This window comes from Canis lupus, chromosome 24, assembly GCF_048164855.1.
Source record: "Canis lupus baileyi chromosome 24, mCanLup2.hap1, whole genome shotgun sequence".
Taxonomy (NCBI): domain Eukaryota; kingdom Metazoa; phylum Chordata; class Mammalia; order Carnivora; family Canidae; genus Canis; species Canis lupus.
In genome coordinates, this window is record NC_132861.1 from 12,783,719 (window position 1) to 12,797,562 (window position 13,844).

The window sequence follows — 13,844 nt, forward strand, 5'->3', positions numbered from 1 at the left end:
AAGCATGGAGAAGCATGAAGCCTCCCCAAGATGGCACAGCTACTTGGAAGTTAACCATTGCAAAATCCCCATCTCTTGTTTCACTATTACCTTTTGGTACAAAATTATTTGATACCTACATGCTTCCTAACTATCATGGCCCTAGTATGGAGTTTTGAGATACACATGTATAGATCTCAGAAATTCTGAAGAACAAAGTATAGCTATCACATGAACATACACCAGCGACTTAAGTGTTATTCAAAATAATAGTGCATCCAATTTGGAGCATATCCTGCAGAGGCTACTTAGTCATGATTCTCAGGGCATCTTCATCTGAGATGTTCTGCTTGCCTCATTTGCCGAGAGATCTTCCAATATCTTTAAGAACATATGACACTTGCATTCCTGGTCATATACCCCCTGCTTTTAGAGGTTAAACAGAAATGAGTTTGTTATTTTTTGCCAACCCATTCATTCCATTTTGAAGCAATTTAAATATCCAATATTAGGGGGATAGTTAAAATTCTGATTCCATTATGAAATATTATGCGGAAATTCATCTCATCAATATAAAGACTGTAGTAACAAGGAAGTATTGGTGTTGTAATTAATGTTAAGTAAACAAGGCAGTATAGCAAACACTTTGGGTCCACCCATGTTACTTAGGGCTCTCGGTTGTTCCAGCCAAGTTCCAACTGCAGACTGAGCATCTTTGAAAACTGCGGGCTCTTTCCTGACTTCCTGATTACCCCACCTGGGGACACGCACACACACCTGAGGAATTAGCTCTCCTTCTCCACCCTCCACCCCAGCAGTCCTCAAATAATGCCTGTGAGGAGTTGATGTACAAAGGGGCCAACTCCCTCACTCTAGAGTAGAATTATTTGGAGGTATATGTTTTGCATCATGTCCCCAGATTTTCTTGGGGAATAAGCTTCTATCACTTCACAAGTACACTTTTCATTGGTGTTTCCTTTCCCTGCATCACTTCCCCACTACCCTATCAGCATTGCCTGTACTTCCCACAGAAATTACTGTTTCTCAGGGTCTGCTGCTGAGAAAATCCAAACCAAGAGAAGTGAAGTTTAACCCTCTCTGCCACTATAGTCGATGTGTGGCAGGCCAGGGTGAAAAGGAAATATATCATGGTGGACATCGAATGGGGATGATCAGAGCACATTAGATTTATCCCCCTCTACTTTCTAAACTTTCAGTGAAGTTGTTGTTTGAGTTTTAAAATGTTTTTTTGCTTTCTGTTTTTAGGCAGCAATGAAAACATCTGTATGCTCCAAATCAGCTTGGCCAGAAGGCTGAAAACAGACGTGAGATATAGCTATGGAAGAGGTGGGCTGCCCCAGAATGGTCTGCTTGTAAGGAGAACAGGTGAGAGCACAGGAGGCACTGGAGTTTTGAGAGAAGGTCGAGGGTGGAAGGACATAACCTTAGAGAAACCAGACCTCAATCTGGTCCACATTTAACATCTACATAAACTCAGAGTTTACATTGTTTAGCACTCAAAGTACAGAAATGTCTCTTTTTTTCCAAAGAATAAACTATAAATACAAACATGTATTGCATTCATTCCTATTTTTTTCTAAATTCTAAATAACTAAGCTTTTTTTGGGGGGGGGGGGGAATCATTCATAGATAAGTGAAATCATTTGTTTTAAAATTGCAATCTAAAAAAAAAATGCGGGGATCCCTGGGTGGCCCAGCAGTTTAGCGCCTGCCTGTGGCCCAGGGCGTGATCCTGGAGTCAGGGGATCGAGTCCCACATCAGGCTCCCTGCATGGGACCTGCTTCTCCCTCTGCCTGTGTCTCTGCCTCTCTCTCTCTCTCTCTGTGTGTTTGTGTGTGTGTGTGTGTGTCATGAATAGATAAATAAAATCTTTAAAAAAAAAGATTTAAAAAATAATAAAAATAAAAAAATAATAAAAAATTGCAATCTACAGTTTATATGATCAGAGCTTCTTTCATTTTACTGAGCTATTTTCCATGCAAAACCTATTTTTAATCTGAACAGGTAAATTTAGTTATCTTACTTCTACAAGGATTAAAACAGACTGTAGAAACTAACATATTGCTTAACTTTTTTCATCATTTTCTTCTTTAGAACATTTGATTTAAAAATACACACACACACACACACACACACACACACACACAATTGATTCTATTGCAAGGGGAATTTAGGTCCCAAACCAAGAGCTAAACAGATTACAGGTGCAAAGCCAAAGATTTGGACGTATGGTCTCTGAGAAAATATTGTACCCAACAGTATCACTTTGAAATGGAAAGGAGTGGATAGCTACTGCAACCAAGAGGGTAAGTGATTTTATTTGAATGGCTAATTAACCCAACTTACAAGTTTTTCTTCTACAGACAAAGAGAGGGTGAGGTAACCTACTACCAGTAAAATAAGGAAGGAAAATGTGCTCTTTACCTCTTATTATCTTTATCTCATGGGGAGACCAATAAAGGCTGTGTAAGGTAGTGATGAAAGACCACATGTTTTAGAGCTGGGGAGATAAAGGTTCAAATCCTGATTCAGCCACTTATTGACTGGGATACCTTGGGCAAGTTTCTTAACTTCTCAGTGCCTCGGTCTTTTCCTCTTTAAAAACTACATTACACCCAACAGAGACAGCCTTTCATTATAACAAAACCAGAAAGTAATTGCAATGCCCATCAATAGAAGAATGTACGGAAAAATGACACAGCAGAGAAAACAAAAGAATGGTTGCGCCTCATGAAAACATCAATGAATGTAAGGAATTCAATGCTGAGTGAACAAAAGTGTGCCACTCTTTTGATAAAGTCCAAAAATAATGAAAACTCAGCAGTAAAGTATTAGGCAAACAATAGAAGAAGAAATACAGAATTCTGGATCATGGCTATGTGTGGAGAGAGCAAGAGAATGGGATGGGAAGAGCACAGAGATGGATGTAGGTTACTGTTAATGTTCTCATTCTTGGGCTAGCTGGGAAGTTCATTAGCAAATTCATTTTATTACCTAAAATCTCTTGAGAGAACATGGAAGTTCTTTGAGGGTATTATGCTAAATAAAATAAGTCAGACTGAGAAAGACAAATACCATCTGAGTTCACTCATAAATGGAATCTAAAACACATGCACGCACAGCAGAATCAGATCCAAAAATACAGAGAACAAACTGATGGTTGCCAGAGGGGAAGGGCATGGGGAGCTGGTCAAAATGGGCAAAGGGGAGCAGGAGCTTCCAGTTACAGAAGGAAGGAAGTCACGAGGATGAAAGGCACAGCACAGGGAATAGAGTCAATGATTCCATAAGTATGTTGTTTGGTGACACACGGGAGCTCCACTTGCAGTGGACACAGCATAATGTTCAAACTTATTGAATCACCATGTTGTACGCCTGAAAGTAATGTATGTGTGTCAACTTATTCAAAAAATACACGAATAAATGAAGAAAAGATGAATGAAAAGAGGGCATACCTGGGGCAATGACAGTGTGTTCTGAACTAAGGATTACATACGATTAACCCTTAACCCCATGTTATGCCAGTGCATCTGAAATTGAAAAAAGCAAAATTGACAAAATAGTACCTACTTCATAGGGTTATTATGATAGGCAAATGAGAAAATGCATGTCAAATGCTTAATGGATTGCCCAGAAACTAGCGCATCTTTAGTAGAAGATGTCTCAAGTTGCTCTTTTGCAAAACCATAGTTTTTAGATTCTTTCAGACTTTAGAAATGTCTCATGTATTTAGCATAAATCAATGTCAAACAAACAAGATTAACTATAACACCGTGTTGTCAGCTCGGTTCTACATGACTAACACAGAGGAATAGAACAGATGCTGGCATTCAGCCATTCTTTTTGCAGGGCTTACAATGTGCTAGGTATTGTTTCAGGTCCTAAAGACTGGTGAGCATAGAAGACCTAGTCTTCGCCATTGTGAGTGCACAGAGTGGTGAAGGAGAAAACATATAATCACATGGTTGTCAGGGCACCTGGGTGACTTAGTCAAATAAGCATCTGCCTTTGGCTCAGGTCATGATCCAGGGTCCTGGGATCAAACCCCACCCCCCCACCTCACCTCCCCCTACCCCCCCATTGGGGGCTCAGCAGGGAACCTGCTCCTCCCTCTCCCTCTTCCTGCTGCTCCCCTTCCTTGTGCTCTCTCTCTGTCAAATAAATAAATAAAATCTTTAAAAATGAATCACATGGTTGTCAAGGTGATCGGGGCTAGGAAGGGGAGGAAGCACAGCGTCAGATATGACCTCAAACTGCTGATCCTTGGAGAAGCAGCATGGCCCAGAGCACGGAGCACAGACTGGCACCAACCACCAAGGGTCTATGATCCCGGCTCCACCTCCCTGGGCAAGTGACCAGCCTCAGGATTGTCATGAGGGGCAAACAAGTTAGCCTGAGTCAAGCATTTAGAAAAGTGCCTGGTACATAGTAAGTATTGTGTTGGTATTATAAATAAAACAAAGCAAGTATATATCCTTAATAGTTCAGCTCCCCATTTCCATTTTTGTACAACACACGCAAAGGCCTCTCATCTGTGAAAAGGGGTTGTCTTATCCATTCAGGCTGCTAGAGTAGCAAATTGCCACAGGACTGGTGGCTTAAGCAGTAAAAACTTATTTCTCACAGTTCTAGGGGCTAGGAGTCCAAGGCACCAACAGATTCAGCGTGTGGTGGGAGCCTGTCTCCTAGTTTATAGACAGTACCTTCTTACTGTGTCCTCACATGATGGAAGAAGGGAAGGAGCTCTCTGGGGTTTTTTTTATCAGGGCAACAATCTCATTTATGGGGGCTCTATCCCAATGACTTAATTACCCTCCCAAAGGCTCCACCTTCAACTCAATCATCCTGGGGATTGGGTTTCAATATTTGAATTTGGGAGGGATACCAACATTCAGTCTGCAGCAGTGGTCCATCATACCTCCTTCCTATGGTATTTAGAAGCATTGAATTAGTGTGTGTGAAGGGCTAAGCACAGCTGTGACATTCACAAGGTCATTACATTACTGTTACCGTTGACTCATGCACAGAAAAATCTTGGAGAATGATCAGCTATTCTTTAACATGCAATGCAAGGATATGATTCTGGGTACCCTCATTTTCTTAAATGTCACATCCCCTGGTGCGGGGAAGGGGGTGATGGTTGAAAGCATAAAGGACAGCTAACTTCCGCCTTGGCTCTTTTGTCCTCAGCCTCATGCATGAGGCTATAGTACCACTGAGTGGTGTGCCCCTTCCATGCTCCCAGGGCCTCACTGTTCAAGTTTCATTTTTAATTGTTTATTGCAGATGAACATAAGCATAGGCTAATAGTCACCCCACAGCCAAAAGCCTCCATCTCCTTCCTTCTTTTCTCCCCACCCCCACCATTACCCCTAAAAGGTCAGCAAGAAACAGTTTGACTGGGTGAATGAGATTCACAAACTTGAAAAATTGCCTTATAATGTAAGAACAGTAATACACTGGATAGAAATGTCAGATGTGATTAACATAATAAGCCGTGACTTATTCTATCCAATGAAATTGATAATGACATTTATCTGTAATCACTGAGACACTTTTCATTCAACCAGTGTTTCTTAAAACATCATCGTGCCTATCTAGACACCATATAAAGATGTATTTGCTTTCACTAACTTGGAATAAGTGTACTCATAATAAGCTTATGAGATTACTCATAATAAGCTTTTAAATACATTTCTCTGCCTCTGTGCTACACATAGCTGATTCCATGGGGGAAATGAAGCATTAGCACATGGAAGATGAATTCTTAATCATCAGAAAATGATGATCCGTGACTCCTTAATTTCAACACTAACCACATATTCTATTCTTGGCTTAGAAGCTGAGAGGGAGTTGGGATGGATCTGTGCTCTCACATAAGTTAAGAACAAGTTGGGTTCGCATCTTCTCTAACTATGAAAAAGTACCAGATAATTGTGAAAGTGGGGATACATTTTTGGAAAGCACCCTCCCTACAAAAGCTAAGACAAATTGTGTTGAGTGAGGAATGATGGGAAGTTAACTCCCAAGCTGCAGGTATGCCCAGCAAGCCAACCTGCCACCGGGAGCCTCTCAGGATGGTGGCTCTACATACCTCACCTCCAACCCCAAATCACTGGGGCCCAGGGCCTGGCAAGGACAGAAAGCTGCCTTAGCTGTCCCACCCCTAAAGCCCCACTCTGCACCGCCTTGATTCTGGTCTAAAAAAAGAAAAGAGAAAAACAGGATCTCTTCACTCTCAAATTCCACATGCCTAGTATATACACGGACAATATGATATTTGAGATTGTTGAATCCTTTCATTTAAATCTATACTGTCCCAGGGAAGCCTGGATGGCTCAGTGGTTGAGTATCTGCCTTCAGCTCAGTCCTGGGATCAAGTCCCATATCAGGCTTCCCGCAGGGAACCTGCTCCTCCCTCTGCCTGTGTCTCTGTCTCTCTATCTGTGTCTCTCATGTATAAATAAATTAAAAATCTTTAAAAGAATAAAAAATGTAGACCCTTTCTTAGGAGCTTATCCACTGCTGGGCCCAAGCCCCATTTCCTCCACTTCTCCATCACTGACCCCATTAAACTCATCTCGGCTGGAAAAACAGCTTTTGTGTGATCTTGAATCACCCTCCTGATGTTTATGGCATAGTTTATTTATGGTATAATATATGTTGTGAGAGTGAGGAAACCGATTTGAGTCTATGAAGGGCAGGCCTGGCTAATTCTCAAAGGAACTTCTGTGAAAAGATATAGATCCCTATATAGTTTTAGATATATATATATATCCACTTAGGGTTTTTAAGATTTTTACGAAGAAACATTAAATAGATTGAAGTGTAAGAAAGGTCAGAAATGACAAATGACACAATGGGGTGGAATTCATCTGAATTGCAAATGGCAATCCAAAGAGAAGGAGAGAGAAGAGAGGAGGAGTTCACTTCAGCAATGGAAGAGAAAGGAGGGGCACCTGGGTGGCTCTGGTTGAGCATCTACCTTTGGCTCAGGGTGTGATCCCAGGGTCCTGGAATCAAGTCCCACACCGGGCTCCCTGTATGGAGCCTGCTTCTCCTTCTGCCTGTGTCTCTGTCTCTCTCTGTGTCTCTCATTAATAAATAAATAAACTCTTTAAAAAAAAAAAAAAAAGAAGAAGAAGCCCTACATCTGGAGATGGTTCCAGTGAGTATCCATAGGTTGGAGGCAAATGTGAAGTACCCCAGATTGGGGTGGAGATGGGGGCAAAAAATACTCTTGATCCAAACAAAGCCAACAAGGAGATCCTCGGTGGAGATGGAGGAAGTGGGCAAGCAGTGGGGGAAATGTTTGAGCAGGACAGGATGGTGTTGAGTCTGATTTGGCTAGAATCTATGGAGGAGGCCAGTGCGGTCTATCAACATGGCCAAGCAGGGGGAGGGGGGAATGACTGGAGGTAGTTCCAGATCGATAGGTGAGGGTGGGAAGTGGAGGGGGGAGGAACCAAGGGGTGGGTTGAGGGGGGTGGACTGTGCTGGGAGTAGATACAAAGAGCGATGTTGGCAACTGCAGAGCTAGCAGGGCCCCGTCCAGGGATTCGGATGGGATGGTGGAGAAGGCAAAGATCCGAGGGGACATGAGGTGGGCTGCGGACAAGGAAGCTGCTATCCTTGGCAGCTGCAGTGAGTGTGGAGACTGCAGAGGTGGCCAAGACCAAGATGACTAAGGTGCTCGGCTTGCAGGAGCAGCCAGGGACACTGACACAGCCCATGGGACACACTGGGCAACAGGGAAGGCGGGCAGGGGAAGGGCGGGGAGTTTGAGGTCTCAGAGTTGTTTACATTCAGCTGGAGATGTCCTGGAGCCCTGGGTACGTGACTTAGAGAGGAGGAAAGGCCAGGGTGTGTGGTGGGTAGGAGGGTGGTGGGAGTAATGCATGGTGCGAGGTGGGCAGAGGAGTGGAGACCTGGGGCTCTCTCTGGTGAGAAAGATGAGGTTCCACTTGGAAAGGAGTGTGTCAGCCAAGGGCCTGTGAGCCGTCTGTCCCTCCATCTCTGAGCTTGGAAAGCTAAGAACAATAGCTAGGTAGTCATTACCTCATTTCACTTTCATTTTATGTATAAGGTGAGGTTTGCAATTCTCTTTAACTTTTGGTGCTGACAAGGTAACATGGTTTCCTCATGAGAAAAGAGAGTGGGACTTGCAGCTTCATAAGACGTGGATTAAAATCCTAGATCTGGGGATGCCGGGTGGCTCAGTGGTTGAGCGTGTGCCTTTGGCTCAGGTCGTGACCCAGGGTCCGGGGATCAAGTCCTGTGTTGGGCTTCCTACAGAGAGCCTGCTTCTCTCCCTCTGCCTGTGTCTCTGCCTCTCTCTGTGTCTCTCATGAATAAATAAATAAATATATTTTTAAAAATCCTAGATGAGAAAGACAATGTAGTATACACCAATGGTGGAATATCATTGAACCTTAAAAACGAAAGGAATCCTGACTTGTGTTACAGCTTGGAAGAACCTTGAAAACATCATGTTCAGTGAAATAAAAAGAAGATAAACACTGTATGATTTCACATATATAATATACTTAGGGTAGTCAACCCATAAAAACAGAAAGAATGGTGGTTGCCAGGGGCTGGAGGGAGACTGGATGGGATGTTCTTGATTAATGAGTTATGGTTACAGTTTTGCAAGATGAAAAACTTCTACAGATCTGTTGCACAATGTGCTATATATAGTTTAAGTACAGTTAACACTACTATACTATAATCTTAAAAATGGTTGAGTTGGTAAATGTTATGAGCTTTTTACCACCATCACCACCTCATAGAGCTAGTCTAAGGATTAAATGAAAGTAAGTATGTGAAGCTCCTGATGTACCAGGCCCATAAAAAATATTCACATTTTAATTAAATGAAATACACTAAATTTAGTTCCCTATTTTTAATAGCAGAATGGTTTTCTCTTAAGGACCTAGACCTACTTCTGCCTTTAGCTGCCTATCATAGTGCAGCCTGCAAAATACTGAGGATGAAATAGTTAATAGTGACACCTCCCTGAGCGGCCATACCCAAAGGACTTATAATTGAATTAAACAAGATGATCGCAGAATCCCTGTTTTTGATCAGAGGAGGGTCCCAAATAAAGACACCACTATTACCAGCCAAGGAAACTGAATGTAATCACTTCTGACCACACGGATGGCAGAGCTCAGATGCAATTGGCCTGAACACTGCGTTTGCAGACTTGCAGGGCCTCGAAAAGATAGAGAAGCCCTTTGCAAAGCAGAAATGATGAGCAACAGGCATTCAGGTGAGCCTAGGGGAGAAAACAAACCTCCTTAGGAATATTATTACTACATATTTAAGGCATAAAGTGTAATCTGAACAAGTCCCAATGTGGAGACATAGACTTTACCAGAGGTATATGACAAGATCAACGTGGAATATGCTTAGGAGAATCACCAGAACTTGGAAACCTAAGACCTAGAGGAATTCAGACCAGACCAGAACATTCTCTTAGCCACCCTTGGCTAAGATTTTTTTTCTTACTCCTTAGAAGAATTTGGAAATTTATGCCAAAGTTCCTTTCTATATCACCTACGATTTGCTGCACAAAATTATGAGTTAACCAGAAGTAACTGGATTGGTCTGATTTCGTAGCATAGGTTCAAGCTTTCTCGATACTTCCTTTTTGTCATCTTCATTAAGTCCTGGGTTACAGCCAGCCACCAGCTATTATTATAGTAAGATACCTGCACAGGGTGGACCCCTTCTGACTCTTGCAGTTAAAATCCCGGTGCCCGGAGTTTCCAGGTAAGCAGCAACCCTCACACAATGTTGTCTGGGTGTGTGGCCTGTAACAATAGTGTACCACACCCAGAAAGACAATATGCCAAAATATTAAAATATCCTATTCAGGCACTATGTCACGTAGAACACGCGTGGCCTGGCACAAGCCAGTCCCTCTTAAGATGTCAGGGCCCTCGAGAAGGTCAGTCAGACTAGATTTGATATTTTCTTACGGCTCTCACCTTTCTTAGGTTGACTGGGTATTTTTACTGAAGGTGTTCTGTGGTCTGTCCCACCTTGAATGACAACATGGTGGAGGGAATTTCTGCCCCTTGGTATCAGGCAGAAATGAGCTGAAATCTCATCCCTACTCCTTTCATGGCAGTGGAAGCTGAGCATGTTACTTAATCATTCTGAGCCTCAGGATTCCTGTCCATGGAGGAGAGTTCTAGAAGCCCCTGAAGTTCACTGAAAGAAGAGAGATGACACAGCTGAAGAGTCTGGTACACGGGCTGAGCCACAGAAGCTGCTCCCTGTCACTTGCTGCTCCAACCCCTCCCTGTGTCACCTTCTCATTTCCCCCGATTCTGAGTCTTGCTTCATTCTTTCTAATCCCAAGAACCTGCTCTTAGGCCTTGACCTCTTTCTCTGATGAATACTTTTGTTCATGGGCACTCCCGTTCTCAGGGAGTCTGATAAACAGCCTCCTATGTTCATGCAAACGTCACCTTCCTTGCTGTACACACACTCCCCTTTAACCAATTCTTTTCCCTCTGTTTCAGAGAAGACCCGCTGGCCCCTTCATTTCACAGCTGTCCCAAATGCCTTACACGCGCGTGACCGGATTGCTAACACCACCGCATTTTCTGATCTTGCTCCTGTTGGGACATAGATCTTTTCCCCTTATGCTTCCTACCATTAACGCATCTGGGCCATACGACGGATCCTGTGTTTTGTGTCCCCATCCTCTGTGTGTGTGAGAGGGAAAGCACGTGCGCCTTCTCAAACGTGTCTGTTTTTCTCTCTTCGATGCCAGAACCACTTTTTAATCTCAAGCCCTGCATCCCATTCGTCATCAGTGACCCAGCAGGACAGTTCAGCACTAGGCCTCTGGTGGGCCCCTCCTTCCACCTCCGCATCCTGCTCAGGAACTTTCTCCTGGTCGGGCACTGCTCATTAACTCAGGACTGAAGCCCCGTCTGCACAGCTTCGTGTTCAAATGGAAGGGCAGTTGAGATGCGGAGAAACCCCGGCTTCCTGCAGAGACAAGGTCGGCCTCTCCTTCCCCTTCCTTTACGGCCCGCTTCCTCCAGGAAGCCAGACATACAGTTAAATGTTGGGTGTGTAATTTGAGAAGCTGAAGGGTTCATTTTGGCAAGTCTTCAAAAGCAGGTACTCTCCCCTCAGTCCTGCCCGTGTCATTAATTATGTCTGGCTCCTGTAGGTCCTGTTAATTTCAAAGGTGCCTGTGTTCCAGAAACGAATATTGCACTGTATGTTAACTACCGAAAATTCTAGATAATAAATAAACAAATAAATCTGTGTGCTTTGCAGTGTACCCCTCATCAGCTCCACCCTGGACAAAGCAGCCTGCAGAGCTTAACTTGCTCTCTCTCTCATAACTAAAGGCAAAAAAACATGCTTGGGCTTAAGGCCTGCCCTGACATTCAGAGACCACAAGATGGGCTACTGGTCACCTTGGTCACCTGCAGTGAGAAGGGGGGGCGGGGTGTGTGAGGAGGGTTAGGAAGGAGACTTGATGAAACCTGGAGCTTGGCCACCTGCAGCTTTTAAAGTATGCGTTGAGGCAAACCACCGTTGGGATGTCCAGGATGGCGCTCTTGTATCTTTAGTTGCTCCATAAACATCTCTGGACACATACGGTTGCTGTTTTTGTTTTGACTAATTTCGATTTTTTTTTTAATGCCCTCACAGTTAAAAGGAAAAACAAATCTTTAAAATGACCTCATCTTTGTCCAATGTTACTTTATGGGAAATCATCCACCTCAACAGAGCGAGGAGTCAAAGCAGGCCTGGCACCAAGGAAGGGGTTTGGAATTAGGGACCTTTGGAGGGGGAAAAACTGCTATCAAAACTACTTTTGAATAGCAGTTAAAGTATTGTGTGATTTGGGACTTTGGTTCCCCATCTGCAAAAACGATAATTAGCATATGTTGGCTGCCAGGCTTAACTAAAGGAGAAATTTGGGGCACCTGGGTGTCTCAGTGGTTCAGCGTCTGCCTTTGGCCCAGGGCGTGATCCTGGGGTCCCAGGATTGAGTCTCACATCGGGCTCCCCAAGGGAGCCTGCTTCTCCCTCTGCCTCGGCCTCTCTCTTTGAGTCTCTCATGAATAAATAAATAAGTAATCTTTAATAAATAAATAAATAATAAATAAGGAAGAAATAACATTTGTGTAGAGAGTATAAAGAATGATTGAGGTAATGATTATTATATTGATTATAGGTAATATAAGTACATTGGACACGATATTCCTTTTGTGAGAGTCCTCAACCCCCCACCACCCCAAACGTAAGTATTATTATTACTCCCACTTGACAGAGGAGGGGACAGAGGTTTAGGGAGATCAAATAAGGGGGGAAAGGGAATGCCGCCCCCTGGGTCAGGCACTAGAGGTTTTGCCCTTAGTCATAACACTACTGTGATGGTTACCTCGCCATTGGTTTTATAAATTATAAATTACAAATGTAATTCATGTTCATTGTGAAAAAAATCCAGATAACAGAAACACGGAAAGTAGTTAAGGCAAAGAGCGATAGGACCACCTCCTCAGAAGGGGTTTAGCAGTTTGATGGACATCTGGTCAGGCCTTTTCCCAGAATGCATGCTGAGGGCTGTGTGTTGGGTCAACAAAAGTTAGATCACACTCCGTGTGTTGTTCTGCATGACATTACATCTTTATTTGTGAATGGAAGCAATGTGGGTTAGTAGGTAAGTACAAGGCATCAGAACAGTGGTTAAGCCCCCAGTCCCTCCTATCACTGGCTGTGTTTTTTGAAGCAAATTACATAACTTCTTTGAGCCTCACCTTAAAATGGGTATCATGCTACTTCTCTTTCAGAGCTTTTATGAAGAGTAGAGATATGTATAAAATGCCAGGCATATGATCAATAGTGGGGATTATTATTATTTCTAATAAATTATTGAAATTCTAGAATATTTCTCATTCTTGAACTATAAAAATATTGCATTTGGGATCCCTGGGTGGCGCAGTGGTTTAGCGCCTGCCTTTGGCCCAGGGCGCGATCCTGGAGACCCAGGATTGAATCCCACGTCGGGCTCCCGGTGCATGGAGCCTGCCTGTGTCTCTGCCTCTCTCTCTCACTGTCTGCCTATCATAAATAAATAATAATAAAAAAAAATTAAAAAAAAATATTGCATTTTTCTCTTGATTTGAACAAGATTGGTTGTAATCTATAGTCTTCAATGCTTTATTTTAATAAATTCTCAATGGGATTTATTCCTGTTTTCTTTTTAAAAATCGGACTTTTTAACATTTGATGCATATTGGAATTACTTTGGAAGCTTGTAAAAATTCCAAAGCAGGCCCCACCATGGCCCAACTCCATTACAGTCTCTGCAGTTGGGAACTAAGCTCTAGTTTGCTTCAAAAGATCTGCAGGTGATCTCAATATTCGGGCAAAGCAGAGAATCATCGCTTCATAGGATGCTGTGTCTTCTCAAGAAATAAGCATATAGACAAGAATGGAATTGAATTTCATTTGCTCAGTGTATTTGTATTAATGGAAGTGCTTACTACCTTTCCCCTTTTAATGCTATTAATGTATTTAATGTTATTAATTAATTAATATTTAAATACACATGGGCATTGAATGCCAGAAAAACACAATGAGATCAAATAGTGTATTGTAAATTGTAAAGTACATATATTTTTATTATAAAAGCACATCAGAGGGTATTTAGAATAATAGAAAAAAAAGAAAACTATTCACTAATAGTCCCCCCACATTCCTATCTATAAATTTCTGCTGATATGCTAGCATTAGTATATTTATTGTTTCTATCAATAGACTTTAGAGTACATAACTATCCTATAACATGTTATAATTCTGA

General features: G+C 42.6%; 1 long non-coding RNA gene across 1 annotated transcript in view; it reads right to left on the reverse strand.

The window, feature by feature from the left end:
- Positions 1–8,574: 8,574 nt before the first annotated feature.
- Positions 8,575–13,844, reverse strand: part of LOC140615768 (uncharacterized) — an 82,419-nt gene continuing 77,149 nt past the window's right edge. The window contains exons 2-3 of the long non-coding RNA XR_012016258.1: positions 9,994–10,219; positions 8,575–9,278 (exon numbers count right to left, since the gene is read on the reverse strand). This is a non-coding gene — a long non-coding RNA (uncharacterized lncRNA). The remainder of the gene's footprint in view (positions 9,279–9,993; positions 10,220–13,844) is intronic.